Genomic DNA, 18,689 nt, shown 5'->3' on the forward strand with positions numbered 1-18,689 from the left:
CTGGCTGTTGTAAATAATGCTGTGATGAACATTGGGGTACATGTGTCTTTAAAATTGTGATTTTCTCAGGCTATATGCCCGGTAGTGGAATTGCTGAGTCATATTGTAGTTTTATTCCTAGATTTTAAGGAAATCACCATACAGTTCTCCATAGTGCATACATGCATGCTAAGTTGCTTCAGTGGTGTCTAACTCTGTGCGACCCTATGGACTATAGCCTGCCAGGCTCCTCTGTTCATGGGATTCTCCAGGCAAGAATATTGGAGTAGACTGTCATCCTGTCCTCCAGGGAATCTTCCTGACCCAGGAATTGAACTCGCATCTCTTATGTCTCCTGCATTGGCAGGCAGGTACTTAACTACTAGCACCATGTGGGAAGCCCCATTCTCCCTAGTGGCTATGTCTATTTAGACTCCCACCGATTATGCAAGAAGGTTCCCTTTTCTCCACATCTTTTCCAGCATTTATTGTTTGTAGATTTTTTGATAATGGTCATTCTGATGGGTTTGAGGTGATACCTCATTATAGTTTTGATTTGCATTTCTCTAATAATAAACAGTGTTGAGCATTTTTTCATGTGTTTATTAGGCATCAGTATGTCTTCTTTGGAGAAATTTCTGTTTAGGTCTCCTCCCCATTGTTTGACTGGGTTATTTGTTTTTCTGATGTTGACCTACATGAGCTGCTTGTATGTTTTAGAGATTAATCCTCCATCAGTTGCTTCATTTGCAATTATTTTCACCCATTCTGAGGTTGTCTTTTCATATTGTTTATGGTTTCTTTTGCTGTGCTAAAGCTTCTGTTTAATTAGGTCACATTTGTTTATTTTTGTTTTTATCTCTATTACTCTAGTAGGTGGTTCATAGAGGATCTTGCTGTGATTTATGTCAAAGAATGTTCTGTTTTCCTTTAAGAGTTTCATAGTTTATGGTCTTACATTTAAGTCTTCAATGCATTTTGAGTTTATCTCTATGAATGGTGTTAGAAAGTATTCTAATTTCATTTTTTACATATAGCTGTCCAGTTTTCCCAACACCACTTACTGAAGAGACGATCTTTTCTCCATTGTATATTCTTGCCTCCTTTGGCAAAGTTAAGGTGCCTATAGATGTGTGGGTTCATCTCTGCTTCCTGTCTTGTTCCATTGGTCTATATTTCTGTTTTCATGCCGGTACCATACTGGTCTTGATGACTTGTTACCTCCTCTCAAGATCACTTACTGGGACCACTTGGGATTACCAGGTGCTGTCATTCTGACTTTATGGTGGCTCTTGACAAAAATATCTCCAATTGCTTAACTCTCCTTAAAGAACTAGTCAGTAAATTTGGGTCATTTTGTTTAATCTACTACCATACATTACTAATCATGGCTCCTCCAAGTCCTCATTCACTTTTAATCTCTACTGCCCTGTTTCCTTGGAATGCTATAATTTCTTCTCTATAAACAACATTACAGCAAAAAAAAAAAAAAAAAAAGGCATTACCAATAATTTTTAAAGATGGTCCAAAACAAATCGGAAAATGAAGTTTTCTCAAGTAGTTTTTAATTGGAAAAATACAGCCAATGAATGGAAAACAAATGTCTCTGACTGACCAGAGGAGAACAGCAGACGTGACGTGTCAGACTGGCCTGGTGGGCTGCAGGCCACAGAGCGGCAGAGTCGCACATGACTGGGCGACTAAACAGCAACAAAGAGAATTTATCTGACCTTCACCTGGAGAACTCTACCGTGAGCAAATTAACTTATTGTCAAGAAAAAGAAAACCTTGATTCTACAATATTAATAATGGTGTGAAATAAAACTGGAGTGAGACCATGAACGTATGTAATCTAGGCTTGTGAATCTATGCCAGTAAAAGGGTTAGAATGCCAATCACTGGCTTTCCCCCAAATCTCTAACAAATATAACCCAACCAGGACTTACTTCATATAGAGAATTAACAGTAAACTCCTTATATAAATCAGAAGAAATGTGCATCCTAAATCGCTTTAGTCATGTCCAACTCTTGGCGACCCTATGGACTGTAGCCCTCCAGGCTCCTCTGTGCCTGGGATTCTGCAGTAAAGGATATTGGGTGGGTTGTTATTTCTTACTCCAGGGGATCTTCCCAACCCAGGGATCAAACTTGCCTTCTCCTCTCTTATAAGAAATATCTCTTATGTCTCCTACGTTGGCAGGCAGGTTCTTTACCACTAACGCCACCTGGGAAACTTTACAAATGGATACTAGTGCATGGATGTTCCTTTTGCTTCACAAATTCTCATTCCTTTGCTTCCTACTGATATTGGAAACGCATGAGGAACCATATACTTCAGCAGTAATGTTCAGTGTTATTAATGTTTCTATTAAAGTAAATTTTAAGAATTTCCAAATGCTAAATCTAAGAACACTGCTTGAGTTAGTACACGTACATGAATCAGAGATGGGCAGAGGTACCGCATTGCACATTGAGTGTTGTCCTTCTTAGTTTAGAGTTACCTTACTTGCTTGAAACCACTTTACAACTGCTTTTCCTAAATATACATATTCTATATTTTTCTAAAAGTTCTCTGTATTTCCTTACAGCATTTACCAAAATTTTAAATTGTATATTTAGGCATTTATTAATTTGTTTTTTCAAAAGACTATAGCTTTAAAACTCCACCAGGGAAAACACACACAATATGTGCTTTTGTGTATAAATACATGATCTTAATATATGTATACATAGTATACATATGTATAAGTATTTGTGTGTGTGTGTGTGTGTGTGTGTATGAGAGAGAGAGAGAGAGAGAGAATGGATAGAGAAAGAGAAGAAAAAAGAGGAGTACCAGATAAAAAGAGGTTTTATGAGTTACTTTGTTTTATAGTTCATAAAGATCATTCACATTATAGGCATCTATATTGTCAACATATTGTTTAAGATTTTTTTCCCAGAATATACTATTTATTGCCTTATGTGGATAAAGAATCCATTTTAATAAAATGTCATCTTAAACCCCTTATAAAAGAGGATAATATATTATTACCATAGAAATATGAGAAATTTCAAGTTTGGTTACAATAGTGTTGCAAAAATTTTTGAATTATTTTCATATAATTGGTTTGAATTCATTGTTGGTATATTATCTCAGCTTATTCAACCAAAAGCATTTTATTTTGAAAATTCAGAGATCAGTCATTCTGGTATGCTTTATTCTATTACACTATAAAACCTTATTATTATCTAGTGAATAAAATTCTTAAGTAACAGTTTTAAAATCAGTACAGTTTATATTTTATTATCATAGATATATTAAATTTAATATACTAAGATAATATCTAATTTCAAATTTACTCAACTATATAAAACCAATCCATTTGTAGCTTTGTATTATAATAATATATGTTCATATTTTAAAACATACAGTGTATTAGTATATGTATTCTCTTTCACAATGGATTGTGCAAGAAGTGTTTAGTTAGGACTGAAAATATCTAGTTAGAACCAGCAGTATATTGCATTTGATATGTGCATTAATATAGAATACTTTTAAAATATTTTTATTAAAAAAAAAATGGAGCTTCTGAAAAGTTCCCAGTGTACTGAACATTTTGCATTCTCCAGGGGTCATTTTAATTTGATGTATTCAGAAAGTTTAGTCCTATGACAGTGCCACAACATGAATAATTTTATTGAAATAGAAAACAAAGAACAAAAATATTCAATAATTGTTTTATTGATGTGAAGGGAATGAATTATTCATGACTTCAAAGTATCTGTGAATAATTCCAGTTACCTGCTTTTAAAGGATATGAGGCCACTGAAAGTATATTAACAATTTTGATTGGACACCTGCTATCCAGTAGTATATGTTAGGCATCAGAACCAAAACTGTCTGTGTGTGTTTGTGTGTATTTCTGATCTCCTTGGTGATCATTATTTACAGTGCTTTATCAGCTTCTGATATAATGCTTTGATAGTTGTAAAAATAGATCATTCAAGGTGTTAAAGCCAGATTATTCCTAACTTGAATGCATTATGCATTTTCCAACAATCTCTATTCATTTGCAGCTTTGGGACACATTTTGAAACATGGCAAATGGTTACTAAGAAGGTTTTCTGGGATAAGGGCTCGCTTATATACCTTTACATTCTCCTCAGTGACTGGTGGATAAAAGCAGTGTTATGCTGGCCACTTACCAGCTGTTTGGACCCAGACTTTTTGGATTTACCATCCCCACCCCCACCTGCACCTGTGATTCCGCTACTACTACAGTGAGAGTGCCACCACATGCCCGGTTACTTGGCTAAACTAGCTCCGGAATTTGAGTGTCAAACTTGACTTAAGGAAGCAGGCCACATCCAATCAGGCAGGGGTTCTGGCCTATTCTGTTGTCTTTATCTTTTTAAAAATTTCTCTTCTTTCCTATCCCACTGCTTCTTGCTTAATTCATCAGCATTTTCACCTGGAATTTCACTAAAATTATAGCATGTCTATTTAATTATATTTCTATTCTATTGCCTCTTTTCATAGCATTTTCCATAACACATTTGAGGTAGTAAATTCCGTACACTGGATACTTACCATTCCACATTCCTTTCTGAATCCTTCCCATTAAATACCACTGGGTTGAGGGAAAGTTCTGAATATGTCTTACAATATCTACATTTTTTTTTTCTCTCATCTGGACTTTTTCTGTCTCTCTGCATTTGTTGATTAATACCTTTTCCCTCAAATTCTGTGACCCCATGAAGACTACAAATGTTGTTTGGTACAGAAAGTATCCTCAAATAAATTTATCCAGAATATATGTCATGGCTAGTAATATATACCTTAGATTTTAAATGTGTGTTTAAAATGGTATCTATTAAGTTTAGAGATAAAAAGATATTAGATACTAGTTTGTGAAAGGAATTTATTTAACCAAATGGTAGCTGGTCTGTGCATTTGCATGGTACTCAACAAATCAAGTCAAATGAATATTATGCCAAATACAGAGTAGGCTAACTTTTGGTACAAGAAAAGCTTAGCCATTTTCTTTTGTTTATAGTTATTGAATTTTTTCAAATTATTTTTGTCTATTTTTAAAGCATAAGTGGATCTTTGAAAAGAAACCTTCTCACTCTGTTTTTTAGCATGACAGTATATCAGAATATAGTGAGACATAATGTCTACAATTCCAGAAGGAATCCTTGGTCATTGACCCTTAAAACAGTAAGGGTCCAACATTTCTCTCTAGGATAAATCTAGAAATGCATTTCTTATAGTTGATCAAAAAGACAGATTGGTCCCTAAGGAGAGGGGAAAAAGACGTGCTAGGGAAAAAAAGAATTTAAATTAAAAGTACTTTTGGTGACCATTCGAAGTTTAGTCTGTAAGTTAAAATGAAGCTTTTAAGGAACACATCACAACATATTTTACTACATCTTTGGGGAAATAAAATACAGGTAATACTGCCCTCTTTCAGTGGTGAAGAAATATGCTTGGGAACTTTTCTCAGTAGTTCAACAAGAGTACTTCAAAAACAAATATCTATCCCAGCATTGGGCAAACATCTCATCTGTACAGATAATGTAGGCATTTTATATTTTTGTCTCTAATTTTTATAGCCATATGGCAATTAGGATTATATTATCTTTTCCAGTGGAGAGTCTGAGACTTCATTTAATTAAGTCTCAATATCTGGGGTAGAACCTGGAAATGGGCACAATGAATTTGTTTTTTCCCTAATGTTCTGCACCACATTCTACTTAACTGATCATATTAAAAGTTATATATGTGTATCTGTGTACACATGTATATATGCATATATGTATTATAATGTGTATATATATACACACACATATATGTATATATACATATATTGTTTTTATATAATTTTTAAATTATAATCCTGCCAAGGATGTGAATCATTTATTGTCCAGTATATCCTTCCCATTAGTCACTTCTTCATCTCTGTTATTAGAGCCAATGTCTAGGTATGACAGTGCTTCTGTTTAATCAACACTTATTTTAAGAAATGACCCCAAAGTGTAAGAATAGTGATGCTGGTAATCTTCCAGAAAGAATTAAATGAAAAGATCAAAGTTCTTAATAAGGAAAGAAATACAGTAAGAACAAGTCTTTTATGTGTGAAATTAAAAAGAAGGAAAAATTGTTGTGGTTGTTAAGTCATGTCTAACTCTTTGAAATGGACTACAGCATACCACGCTCCCCTGTCCTCCACTATCTTCCAGAGTTTGCTCAAATTCATGTCCTTCGAGCCAGTGATGCTATCTAACCATCTCATCCTCTGTGTCCAACTTCTCCTTTTGGCTTCGATCTTTACCAGTATCAGGGTCCTTTCCAATGAGTTGGCTCTTCATATCAGATGGCCAAAGTATTGGAGTTTCAGCTTCAGCATCAGTGTTTCCAATGAATATTCAGTGTTGATTTCTTTAGGATTGACTGATTTGATCTGCTTGCCGTCCAAGGGACTCTTGAGAGTCTTCTCCAGCACCACAAGTCAAAAGCATCAATTGTTTGGTGTTCAGCCTTCTTTATGGTCCAGCTCGTACATCTGTATGTGACAGCTGGAAAAATCATAGCTTTGTGTAAATGGACCTTTGTTGGCAAATTGATATCTATGCTTTTAAATACACTGTCTAGTTGTGTCATAGCTTTCCTTCCAAGGAACAGGTCTCTTTAATTTCATGGCTGCAGTCATGGTCCGTAGTGATTTAGGAGCCCAAGAAAATAAAATCTGTCACTGCTTCTTTCTTATTTATTTGCCATGAAGTTATGGGACCGGATGCCATGATATTTGTTTTTTGAATGCCATTTTAAGCCAGCCTTTTCACTCTCCTCTTTCACTCTCATCAAGAGGCTTTTTAGTTCCTGTTCACTTTCTGCCATTTGAGTGGTATCATCTGCATATCTGAGGCTGTTGATATTTCTACTGAAAAACTTGATTCCAGCTTGGGATTCATTCAACATGGCATTTCACATGATATACTCTGCATATAAGTTAAATAAGCAGGGTGACAATATACAGCCTTGACATACCCCTTTCTAAATTTGGAACCAGTGCATTGTTCCATGTCTGGGTCTAACTGTTGCTTCTTGAACTGCATACAGGTTTCTTAGGAGACAGGAAAGCTGGTCCGGTATTTCCATCTCTTTAGGAATTTTCCACAGTTTATTGTGATCCACACAGTCAAAGCCTTTTGTGGAGTTAGTAAAGCAGAAATATGGTCCAAGGAATGTTGGCAATTTGATCTCTGGTTCCTCTGCCTTTTGTAAACTCAGCTTTCATATCTGGAAGTTCTTGGTTCACATGGTGCTGAAGCCTAGCTTGAAGGATTTTGAGTATCACCTTACAAACATGTGAAATGAGCACAATTGTATGCTAGCTGGAACATTCTTTGGCATTGCCCTTTTTTGGGATTGAAATGAAAACTGAGCTTTTCCAGTCCTGTGTCCACTGCTGAGTTTTCCAAATTTGCTGACATATTGAATTCAGCACTTTAACAGCATCTTCTTTGAGGATTTTAAATAGCTTAGCTAGAATTCCATCACCTCCCCTATTTTTATTTGCAGTAATGTTTCCTAAGGCCCACTTGACTTCACACTCCAGGATGTCTGTTTCTAGGTGAATGACCACATCATCATGGTTATCTGGATCTTTTAAACCTTTTTTGTACATTTTTTTCTGTGTATTCTTGACACCTCTTCTTAATCTCTCCTGCTTCTCCTAGGTCCTTACTGTTTCTGTTTTTTATTGTGCTGATCCTTGCATGAAATTTTTCCTTCATAACTCCAGTTTCCTTGAAGAGATCTCTAGTCGTTTCCATTGTATTGTTTTACTCCGTTTCTTTGCATTGTTCATTTAAGAAGGCCTTCTTATTTTTCCTTGCTATTCTCTGGAACTCTGCATTCAGTTGGATATATCTTTCCCTTTCTCCCTTGCCTTTCACTTCTCTCCTTTCCTCAGCTTTAATATTTGTAAAGCCTCCTCAGACAACCACTTTGTCTTCCTGCATTTCTTTTTCTTTGGTGTGGATAGTTTTAGTCACTGTCTCTCGACAGTGTTAGGAACCTCGTTTCATAGTTCTTCATGCACTCTGCCTTCCAGCTCTAATCCCTTAAATCTATTTATCACCTCCACTGTATAATCATAAGGGATTTGATTTAGGTCATACCTTCATGGCCTAATGGTTTTCCCTGATTTCCTCAATTTAATCCTGAATTTTGCAATAAGGAGCTCATGATATGAACTACAGTCACCTGCAGGTCTTGTTTTTGCTTACTGTATAAAGCTTCGCCATCTTTAGCTGCAAAGAACATAATCAGTCTGATTTTGGTATTGACATCTGGTGATGTGCATTTGTAGAGTCATTGCTTGTGTTTTTGGAAGGGGGTGTTTGCTATGACCAGTTTGTTCTCATGACAAAACTCTGTTAACTTTTGCTCTGCTTCATTTTGTACTGCAAGGCCAAACTTATCTATTGTTTGGGATGTTACTTGACTTCCTGCTTTGCATTACAACCTCTATGATGAAAAGGACATCTTTTTGTTGTTGTTAGTTCTAGAAGGACTTGTAGGTCTTGAACTGGTCAACTTCAACTTCCTTGGCATTTTAGTGGTTGAGGCATAGACTTGGATTACTGTGAAATTGAATGATTTGTCTTAAAAGTGATCTTAGATCATTCTGTCATTATTGACATTTCACCCAAGTACTCCATTTTGGACTCTTTTGTTATCTTTGAGGACTACTCTATTTCTTTTGAGAGTTTCTTGTCCACGGTAGTAGATAGAATGATCATCTAGATTGAATATAGCCATTTGAATGCAGAGTTCCATAAAATACCAAAGAGAGATAAGAAAGCTTTCCTGAGTGATCAATGCAAAGAAATAGAGGAAAACAATAGAATGGGAAATCTAGAGGTCTCTTCAAGAAAATTAGAGATACCAAGGGGACTTTTCATGCAAAGATGGGCACAATAAAAGACAGAAATGGTATGGACCTAACATAAGCAGAAGATACTAGGAAGAGGTGGCAAGAATACACAGAAGAACTATACAGAAAAGATCTTCATGACCCAGATAATCATGATGGTGTGATCACTCACCTAGAGCCAGACATCCTGGAATGTGAAGTCAAGCGGGCCTTAGGAAGCATCACTACGAACAAAGCTACTGGAGGTGATGGAATTCCAGTTGAGATATTTCAAATCTTATTTCTTTTTTTTTGAAATTTATTTTTTTATTTGAGATATTTCAAATCTTAAAAGATGATGCTGTGAAAGTGCTGCACTCAATATGCCAGCAAATTTGGAAAACTCAGCAGTGGCCACAGAACTGGAAAAGGTCAGTTTTCATTCTAATCCCAAAGAGAGGCAAGGCCAAAGAATGCTCAAACTACCACACAAATGCACTCATCTCACATGGTAGCAAAGTGATGCTCAAAATTCTCCAAGCCAGGCTTCAACTGTACGTGAACCATGAACTTCCAGATGTTTAAGATGGATTTAAAATAGGCAGAGGAACCAGACATCAAATTGCCAACATCCGTTGGGTCATCGAAAAAGCAAGAGAGTTCCAGAAAATCATCTACTTCTGCTTTATTGACTATACAAAAGCCTTTGACTATGTGGATCACAACAAACTGTGAAAAATTCTTCAAGAGATGGGAATACCACACCACCTTACCTGCCTCCTGAGAAATCTGTATACAGGTCAAGAAGCAAAAGTTAGTACTGGAAGTAAAACAGCAAACTGGTTCTAAATCAGGAAAGGAGTATGTCAAGGCTGTATATTGTCACCATGCTTATTTAGCTTATATGCAGAGTATGTCATGAGAAATGCTGGGCTGGATGAAGCACAAGCTAGAATCAAGATTGCTGGGAAAAATATAAATAACCTCAGACATGCAAATGACACCACCCTTATGGCAGAAAGTGAAGAAGAACTAAAGAGCCCTATGATGAATGTGAAAAAGTTGTGTTAAAACTCAACAATCAGAAAACTAAGATCATGGCACCCAGTCCCATCACTTCATGGCAAATAGATGGGGAAACAGTAGAAACAGTGGCTGACTTTATTTTTTTTTTGGCCTCCAAAATCACCGCAGATGGTGACTGCAGTCACTAAATTAAAAGATGCTTGCTTCTTGGAAGAAAAGTTATGACCAACCTAGACAGCATATTAAAAAGCAGAGACATTACTTTGCCAACAAATGTCCGTCTAGTCAAGGCTATGGTTTTTGCATTAGTCATGTATGGATGTGAGAGTTGGACTATAAAGAAAGCTGAGCACCAAAGAATTGATGCTTTTGAACTGTGGTGTTGGAGAAGACTCTTGAGAGTCCCTTGGACTGCAAGGAGATCCAACCAGTCCATTCTAAAGGAGATCAGACCTGGGTGTTCATTGGAAGGACTGATGCTGAAGCTGAAACTCCAATACTTTGGCCACTTGATGCAAAGAGGTGACTCATGTGAAAAGATGCTGAAGCTGGGAAAGATTGTAGGTGGCAGGAGAAGGGGACAACAGAGGATGAAATGGTTGCATCACCAACTCGATGGACATGAGTTTGAGTAAACTCCGGGAGTTGGTGATGGACAGGGAGACCTGGCGTGTTGCTGTCCATGGGGTCCCAGCGAGTCGGACACGACTGAGTGACAAACTGAACTGAACTATCCATTTTAGTTCACTGATTCCTAAGATGTCAGTGTTCAGTCTTTCCATCTCCTAGTTGACTACATCCAATTTACCTTGATTCATGCACCTAACATTTCAAGTTCCTGTGCAATATTGTTCTTACATCATTGGATTTGTTTTCACCACTGGACATATCCATAGTTGAGTGTTGTTTCTGCTTTGACCCAGCCACTTCGTTCTTTCTGGAGCTATTTGTAATTGCCTTCTCTTCTTCTCCAGTAGCATATTGGACACCTTCCAACCTGGGGGGCTCATCTGCTGGTGATAATATAGTTTTGCCTTTAAGTACTGTTCATGGGGTTCTCACAGCAAGAATATTGGAGTGGTTTGCCCATCCTTCCTTCTGTGAACCACGTTTTGTCTGAACTCTTCACTGTGACCTGTACATCTTATGTGGCCCTGCTGGCATGACCTTATGAATTTGTGCCTTTTTTTTTTTTTTTTTTTGCACTTCAAACTGCAAAGTTATGGCCACAATGCATGGTTAGTTAACATGCAAAAGGCATTACTGTTTCAAATTAATATATTTGGGGAAAGAGGTAGAGAGAGGTACCACATTCACAAAATTTTATTGGGGTACATGAGTGTTTATTTTCAGTTATTAATGTTAATTTCTTTCTGAGCCTAATCTATAAATTAAACTATGATAGGTATGTATGCATAGGAAAAAAAGCATAATGTATATAGTATTTGGTACTGTCCATGGTCTCAGGTATCCCCTAAGTGTGTAGAAATATATTCCCCACAGATAAGAGGAGAACACTGTATGCAAAACTTGTGCTGAAAGATTCACAGGCAATAACTGTACATCAAAAATATCCCTTTGAAATAATACAGAATTGAAAAACATAACAAATTATTTTTTCATCATATCCATTTTAATATGTTATATGTCTGCCAGCCAATTAATTAAATAGTTATCAGATTTTAATGGTGGCAAGAGTACACAGAAGAACTGTACAAAAAAGATCTTCATGACCCAGAAAATCACGATGGTGTGATCACTCACCTACAGCCCAGACATCCTGGAACGTGAAGTCAAAGTGGGCCTTGGGAAGCATCACTACAAACAAAGCCAGGTGTTTGAGGTAATGGAATTCCAGTTGAGTTATTTCAAATCCTAAAAGATGATGCTATGAAAGTGCTACACTCAATATGCCAGCCAATTTGGAAAACTCAGCAGTGGCCACAGGATTGGAAAAGGTCAGTTTTCATTCCTGTCCCAAAGAAAGGCAATACCAAAGAACGCTCAAACTACTGCACAATTACACTCATCTCACACGCTAGTAAAGTAATGCTCAAAATTCTCCAAGTCAGACTTGGAGAAATTGGAAAAGCGAGAGTTCCAGGAAAACATCTACTTCTGCTTTATTGACTATGCCAAAGCCTTTGACTGTGTGGACCACAGCAAACTGTGGAAAATTCTGAAAGAGATGGGAATACCAGACCACCTGACCTACCTCTTGAGAAACCTGTATGCAGGTCAGGAAGCCCAATTAGAACTGGACATGGAACAACAGACTGGTTCTATGTAGGAAAAGGAGTACGTCAAGGCTGTATATTGCCACCCTGCTTATTTAACTTATATGCAGAGTACATCATGAGAAACGCTGGACTGGATGAAGCACAAGCTGTAATCAAGATTACCAGGAGAAATATCAATAACCTGAGATATGCAAATGACATCACCCTTATGGCAGAAAGTGAAGAGGAACTAAAAAGCCTCTTGATGAAAGTGAAAGAGGAGAGTGAAAAAGTTGAGTTAAAGCTCAACATTCAGAAAACTAAGATCATGGCATCCAGTCCCATCACGTCCTAGTAAATAGATGGGGAAACAGTGACTGACTTTATTTTTTGGGAGTCCAAAATCATTGCAGATGGTGACTGCAGGCATGAAATTAAAAGATACTTGCTCCTTGGAAGAAAAACTATGACCAACCTAGACTGCATATTAAAAAGTAGAGACATTACTTTGCCAACAGAGATCCATCTAGTCAAGGCTGTGGTTTTTCCAGTAGTCATGTATGGATGTGAGAGTTGGACCATAAAGAAAGTTGAGCACCGAAGAATTGATGCTTTTGAACTGTGTTGTTGGAAGACTCTTGAGAGTCCCTTGGACTGCAAGGAGATCCAACCAGTCCATCCTAAAGGAAATCAGTCCTAGCTTTCATTGGAAGGACTGATGTTGAAGCTGAAACTCCAATACCTTGGCCCCCTGATGTGAAGAGCTGACTCATTTGAAAAGACCCTGATGCTGGGAAAGATTGAAGGCAGGAGGAGAAGGGGACAACAGAGGATGAGATGGTTGGATGGCATCACTGACTCAATGGAGATGAGTTTGAGTAAACTCTGGGAGATGGTGATGGACAGGGAGGCCTGGCGTGCCATGGTCCATGGGGTCACAAAGAGTTGGACACAACTGAATGACTGAACTGAACTGAACTGAACTGAATTGAATGAGTCTTTGGGTTCTTCTAATGTCAGATGACAGGTATCTGATTATTCAATTGTTCCACTGATAGCTCTGTTCAGATTCATCAATATGGATGCATCTAGCTATTTCCTACATTTATTGTGGATTTACTGAACTAAATGACACTAAACAACTCTTTGCTAGGCAAGATTCAAGTCACATTTTATATGTTGTTATTGTTTAGTTGCTAAGCTTTGTTTGACTCTTTGTGACCCTATGGACTGTAGCCATTAGGCTCCTCTATCCATGGGTTTCCCAGACAAGCATACTTAAGTGAGTTACCATTTTCTTCTTCAGGATATCTTTCTGACCTAGAGATTGAACCCATGTCTCCTGCATTCGCAGGTGGATTATTTACCACCAGGAAAGCCCCAAATTTAATATAGTCTAATAATAGAAAAGAACCCTGGAAATTCTCTCAAAATTATTAGAATAAGATCTCTGTTTCAAGAATACATTTGTGTGACCATGTGTAAATAAACTTTTTAATCTCATTTTTTTAGCTTTTAAAATGAAAGGTTCTAAATAAGAGAATATTTAGGTAAATTATAGCCTACCTGTACATTAATATACTAAGTACATTTTGTACTTATGCTAATGAAATTTGTAGAAATTCTTAAGTATATAATATTATACTTAAAAACTATAGATATATGCATACATTAATTGGCAAATAATTTTACAAATTGTTAACTATTTTGTCTTTGAGTGATGGGCTTATAGATAATTTTTATTATTTTTTGTATCTTCAATGGAGAATATTTAGTAAATAGTCTACTTATGGTTGAGAGGTAATATTTCATTAATTAAATTTAAAAATGATATTAAAGATTTTCAATTAAGATTTGAAAGTATGAGAGCTTGATAAGAGAAATTTATTGTTCTATGATTCTGATAAGTCATAAAAGTTAATATTAACACAATTTTTATAGAAGAGTATCTTTATCCATCTTATCATATCCATTGTAATTTCCTGAAATTCTAAGGTGCTTATGCAAGATTTGGCCCTAAAGTTAAAACTCAGTCTTCATGATCCAGAACTTTTAGTAATGAGTATCAAGAAGGTCAGAGGAAGTCAAGGAGATCTTTTAATGACAGTAATTAAAAACCCAGTTAATGAGCAGATATCTATTACAATAAAATAAGGATAAAATGTGATATTGCCATTATATTTTCTTCATTCTATCTATTTGAAGCCAAAAAATAGTTAGAAAATGTGTTACTGATCACCTAAGATCTGTGGAATATAGCTTCTTACACCTTGATGAAGAGGAGATGGATAATATATAATAATTGTGCACAAATGATTAGAGTTTTTCTTTATTGGCTTTTACAATAACATCTTTTCTATATAGAATAGAATTCTAAGTATATAACAGACTTGTAATTTCATTTTAAATGTTTTACTTATAAAACATTTTTAAAAAGAAAGCATCTATAATGGTGATGACCAATAGGAATATTGTGCATATCATGTATGTGATTTCAGTTTCTGAGTCACATATTAAAAAAGAATGAAAGAATCATGTGAAATTGTCTTAATGAAATATTTTATTGAATACAATATTCTAAAAATATCATTATTTAAAATATTGTAACATGTAATCAGTGTAGAATTTTTGAAGTATCTTACATGTATTGGAATTTTTGGTACTAAATCTTTGAAGCCCAGTGTACATTATATACATTGTCATTGTCTTTAGTGTCACTGTATGTACTCTATAGAAACATGTGGTTTAGGATTATCATATTAGACAGCACAGAGTGATAAAATAACTCAGACTCATGTGTCCATCATGGCGATTTAAAATATTTTGATTCTTTAAAGAAAATATGTGGAGGACAAGGTAACAAAACATTAATACATTACAGATAAATGAAGCCTCAGTCACCTCCTCCTGCCAGACACAAGTTGCCTTTTAATTTCAGCCTCTGTGGAGTTAATCAGTACCTTGACATTCATGTATCCTTTTATTCTTTTTATATTTACAGTTTTCATTTGCTTGTTTGTTTAAAATTTTAAGTGTTATTGGCATTATTTTTGTGGCTATACCAGTAAGAATGATTTCAGTTACAAAAATCAGAAACCTCACTTTCAGTTGGCTATGTCAATAAGAGGACTCTGCCCTAAAAGTAAGAAATAAATAAATAAATTGCTCATATAACTTGAAGTCATAAATATGGCAAGGTTAAGTAGGTTCATTTAGCAGCTCAGGTTTGTAATAAGGGCCAGATTGTTCTTATTTCATTGATGCCTAAAATGTTGACAAGTCTAAAATGTTGTTGACTACACCCTGAGCACATCAAAGGGGTTGGTAGCAGCTGAGCCAACAGCATTCCAACAGCAAAAGAGCTTCCTGGGACTTTGCCTGGCAGTGAACTCAAACTCTTCCAGAGCACTTCATCATGCTGTATCTGCCCTTTCCTTTGCCACAATTTGTCCACCTCCTGTTCCTGAACATGTCATGGCTAAGGAGGAAGATTATACCCTTAGTCCAATGAGATCCTTTTGAAGCTGAGTCAGTGGTTAAAACTGGGTTTCTGCCGTTAACTTGGAGAGTGACGACAGTAATTTGAAGGAGTTAACCGTGATGCCCACCACAATGCTTGTAATGAGAGCCGGGACTTTCTACTTGCCAGTCACTCCCACCCCAACAGTGGTCACACCAATTCTCTAGTTACTGAAAATGAAAGTCACTTAGTCGTGTGTGACTCTTTGTGACACCGTGAACTGTAACATGCCAGGAATTCTTCAAGCCAAAATACTGCAGTAGGTAGCTGTTCCCTTCTCCAGGGGATCTTCCCAACCCAGGGTAGAAGCCAGGTCTCCTGCATTGTAGGCAGATTCTTTAGCTTCTTTACCATCTGAGTCCCAGGGAAGCCCAATAATACTTCAGTGGGTAGACCTCCCTTCTCCAGGGGATCTTCCCAACCCAGGATATCAAACAGGGGTCTCCTGCGTTGTAGGTGGATTCTTTGCCAACTGAGCTCAAAAAGCAAAAATAAGCATTGTTTTTGGCTGACACTCAGAAAACACCAATTCTCTGTAAATATGATCTGTAATTTTGAAGTAATCAGTGTTCCAGGTAGTAGCAATTTAATATTTTGGTTATCACATATGGTTAGGTTAAAAAAAAAGCATTTAAACTGCACAGTCTGCACAGTCTTTCACAGTTTATCTTTTTTTTTCTTTCTTTATTTATTTTTTCAGTGGGTTTTGTCATACATTGATATGAATCAGCCATAGATTTACACGTATTCCCCATCCCGATGCCCCCTCCCACCTCCCTCTCCACCCAATTCCTCTGGGTCTTCCCAGTGCACCAGGCCCGAGCACTTGGCTCATGCATCCCACCTGGGCTGGTGATCTGTTTCACCATAGATAATATACATGCTGTTCTTTCGAAACATCCCACCCTCACCTTCTCACACAGAGTTCAAAGGTCTGTTCTGTACTTCTGTGTCTCTTTTTCTGTTTTGCATACAGGGTTGTCGCTACCATCTTTCTAAATTCCATATATGTGTGTTAGTATGCTGTAATGTTCTTTATCTTTCTGGCTTACTTCACTCTGTATAATGGGCTCCAGTTTCATCCATCTCATTAGAACTGATTCAAATGAATTCTTTTTTACGGCTGAGTAATATTCCATGGTGTATATGTACCACAGCTTCCTCATCCATTCATCTGCTGATGGGCATCTAGGTTGCTTCCTTGTCCTGGCTATTATAAACAGTGCTGCAATGAACATTGGGGTGCATGTGTCTCTTTCAGATCTGGTTTCCTCAGTGTGTATGCCCAGAAGTGGGATTGCTAGGTCATATGGCAGTTCTATTTCCAGTTTTTTAAGGAATCTCCACACTGTTTTCCATAGTGGCTATACTAGTTTGCATTCCCACCAACAGTGTAAGAGGGTTCCCTTTTCTCCACAGCCTCTCCAGCATTTATTGCTTGTAGACTTTTGGATAGCAGCCATCCTGACTGGCGTGTAATGGTACCTCATTGTGGTTTTGATTTTCATTTCTCTGATAATGAGTGATGTTGAGCATCTTTTCATGTGTTTGTTAGCCATCTGTATGTCTTCTTTGGAGAAATGTCTGTTTAGTTCTTTGGCCCATTTTTTGATTGGGTCATTTATTTTTCTGGAATTGAGCTTCAAGAGTTGCTTGTATATTTTTGAGATTAATCCTTTGTCTGTTGCTTCGTTTGCTATTATTTTCTCCCAATCTGAGGGCTGTCTTTTCACCTTGCTTATAGTTTCCTTTGTTGTGCAAAAGCTTTTAAGTTTCATTAGGTACCATTTGTTTAGTTTTGCTTTTATTTCCAATATTCTGGGAGGTGGGTCATAGAGGATCTTGCTGTGGTTTATGTTGGAGAGTGTTTTGCCTATGTTTTCCTCTAGGAGTTTTATAGTTTCTGGTCTTACATTTAGATCTTCAATCCATTTTGAGTTTATTTTTGTGTATGGTGTTAGAAAGTGTTCTAGTTTCATTCTTTTGCAAGTGGTTGACCAGTTTTCCCAGCACCACTTGTTCAAGAGGTTGTCTTTTTTCCATTGTATATTCTTGCCTCCTTTGTTGAAGATAAGGTGTCCGTACATTCGTGGATTTAGCTCTGGGCTTTCTATTCTGTTCCATTGATCTATCTTTCTGTCTTTGTGCCAGTACCATACTGTCTTGATGACTGTGGCTTTGTAGTATAGTCTGAAGTCAGGCAGGTTGATTCCTCCGGTTCCATTCTTCTTTCTCAAGATTCCTTTGGCTATTTGAGGTTTTTTGTATTTCCATACAAATTGTGAAATTATTTGTTCTAGTTCTGTGAAAAATCCCGTTGGTAGCTTGATAGGGATTGCATTGAATCTATAGATTGCTTTGGGTAGAATAGCCATTTTCACAATATTGATTCTTCCAATCCATGAACACGGTATATTTCTCCATCTATTTGTGACCTCTTTGATTTCTTTCATCAGTGTTTTATAGTTTTCTATGTATAGGTCTTTGTTTCTTTAGGTAGATATACTCCTAAGTATCTTATTCTTTTTGTTGCAATGGTGAATGGTATTGTTTCCTTAATTTCTCTTTCTGTTTTTTCATTGTTAGTATATAGGAATGCAAGGGATTTTTGTGTGTTAATTTTATATCCTCCAACTTTACTATATTCATTGATTAGCTCCAGTAATTTCACAGTTTATCTTTTGAATCCTTTTGTCTATATCTATAAACTACCATCCCCATCCCTTTTTTCATATTGTTTTCCCTCGATATCCATTCCTGTTCTGTTTTATCAGAATTCTATAAGTATATTGAGATCTGGGTAAAATGACAGCTCTCCAATGAAGACTTTTTTCTGTTATAAACAATGACATCTTCCTAACAGAGTGCTTTATTAAAACCTCTTTCTATGAGGTCGCAAAGAGTTGGACATGACTGAGCGGCTTTCACTTTCACTTTATAGTTCTTAGCTATAATTACGGGCAGAGTATGAATTTGGGCACTTGAACATCTATTTTTTCAAGTCACTGCCTGTGAATTATTTATTTTTTTGTCTCACAT

This window comes from Cervus elaphus, chromosome 4 (genome assembly GCF_910594005.1).
Source record: "Cervus elaphus chromosome 4, mCerEla1.1, whole genome shotgun sequence".
NCBI classification, from domain to species: Eukaryota; Metazoa; Chordata; class Mammalia; order Artiodactyla; family Cervidae; genus Cervus; species Cervus elaphus.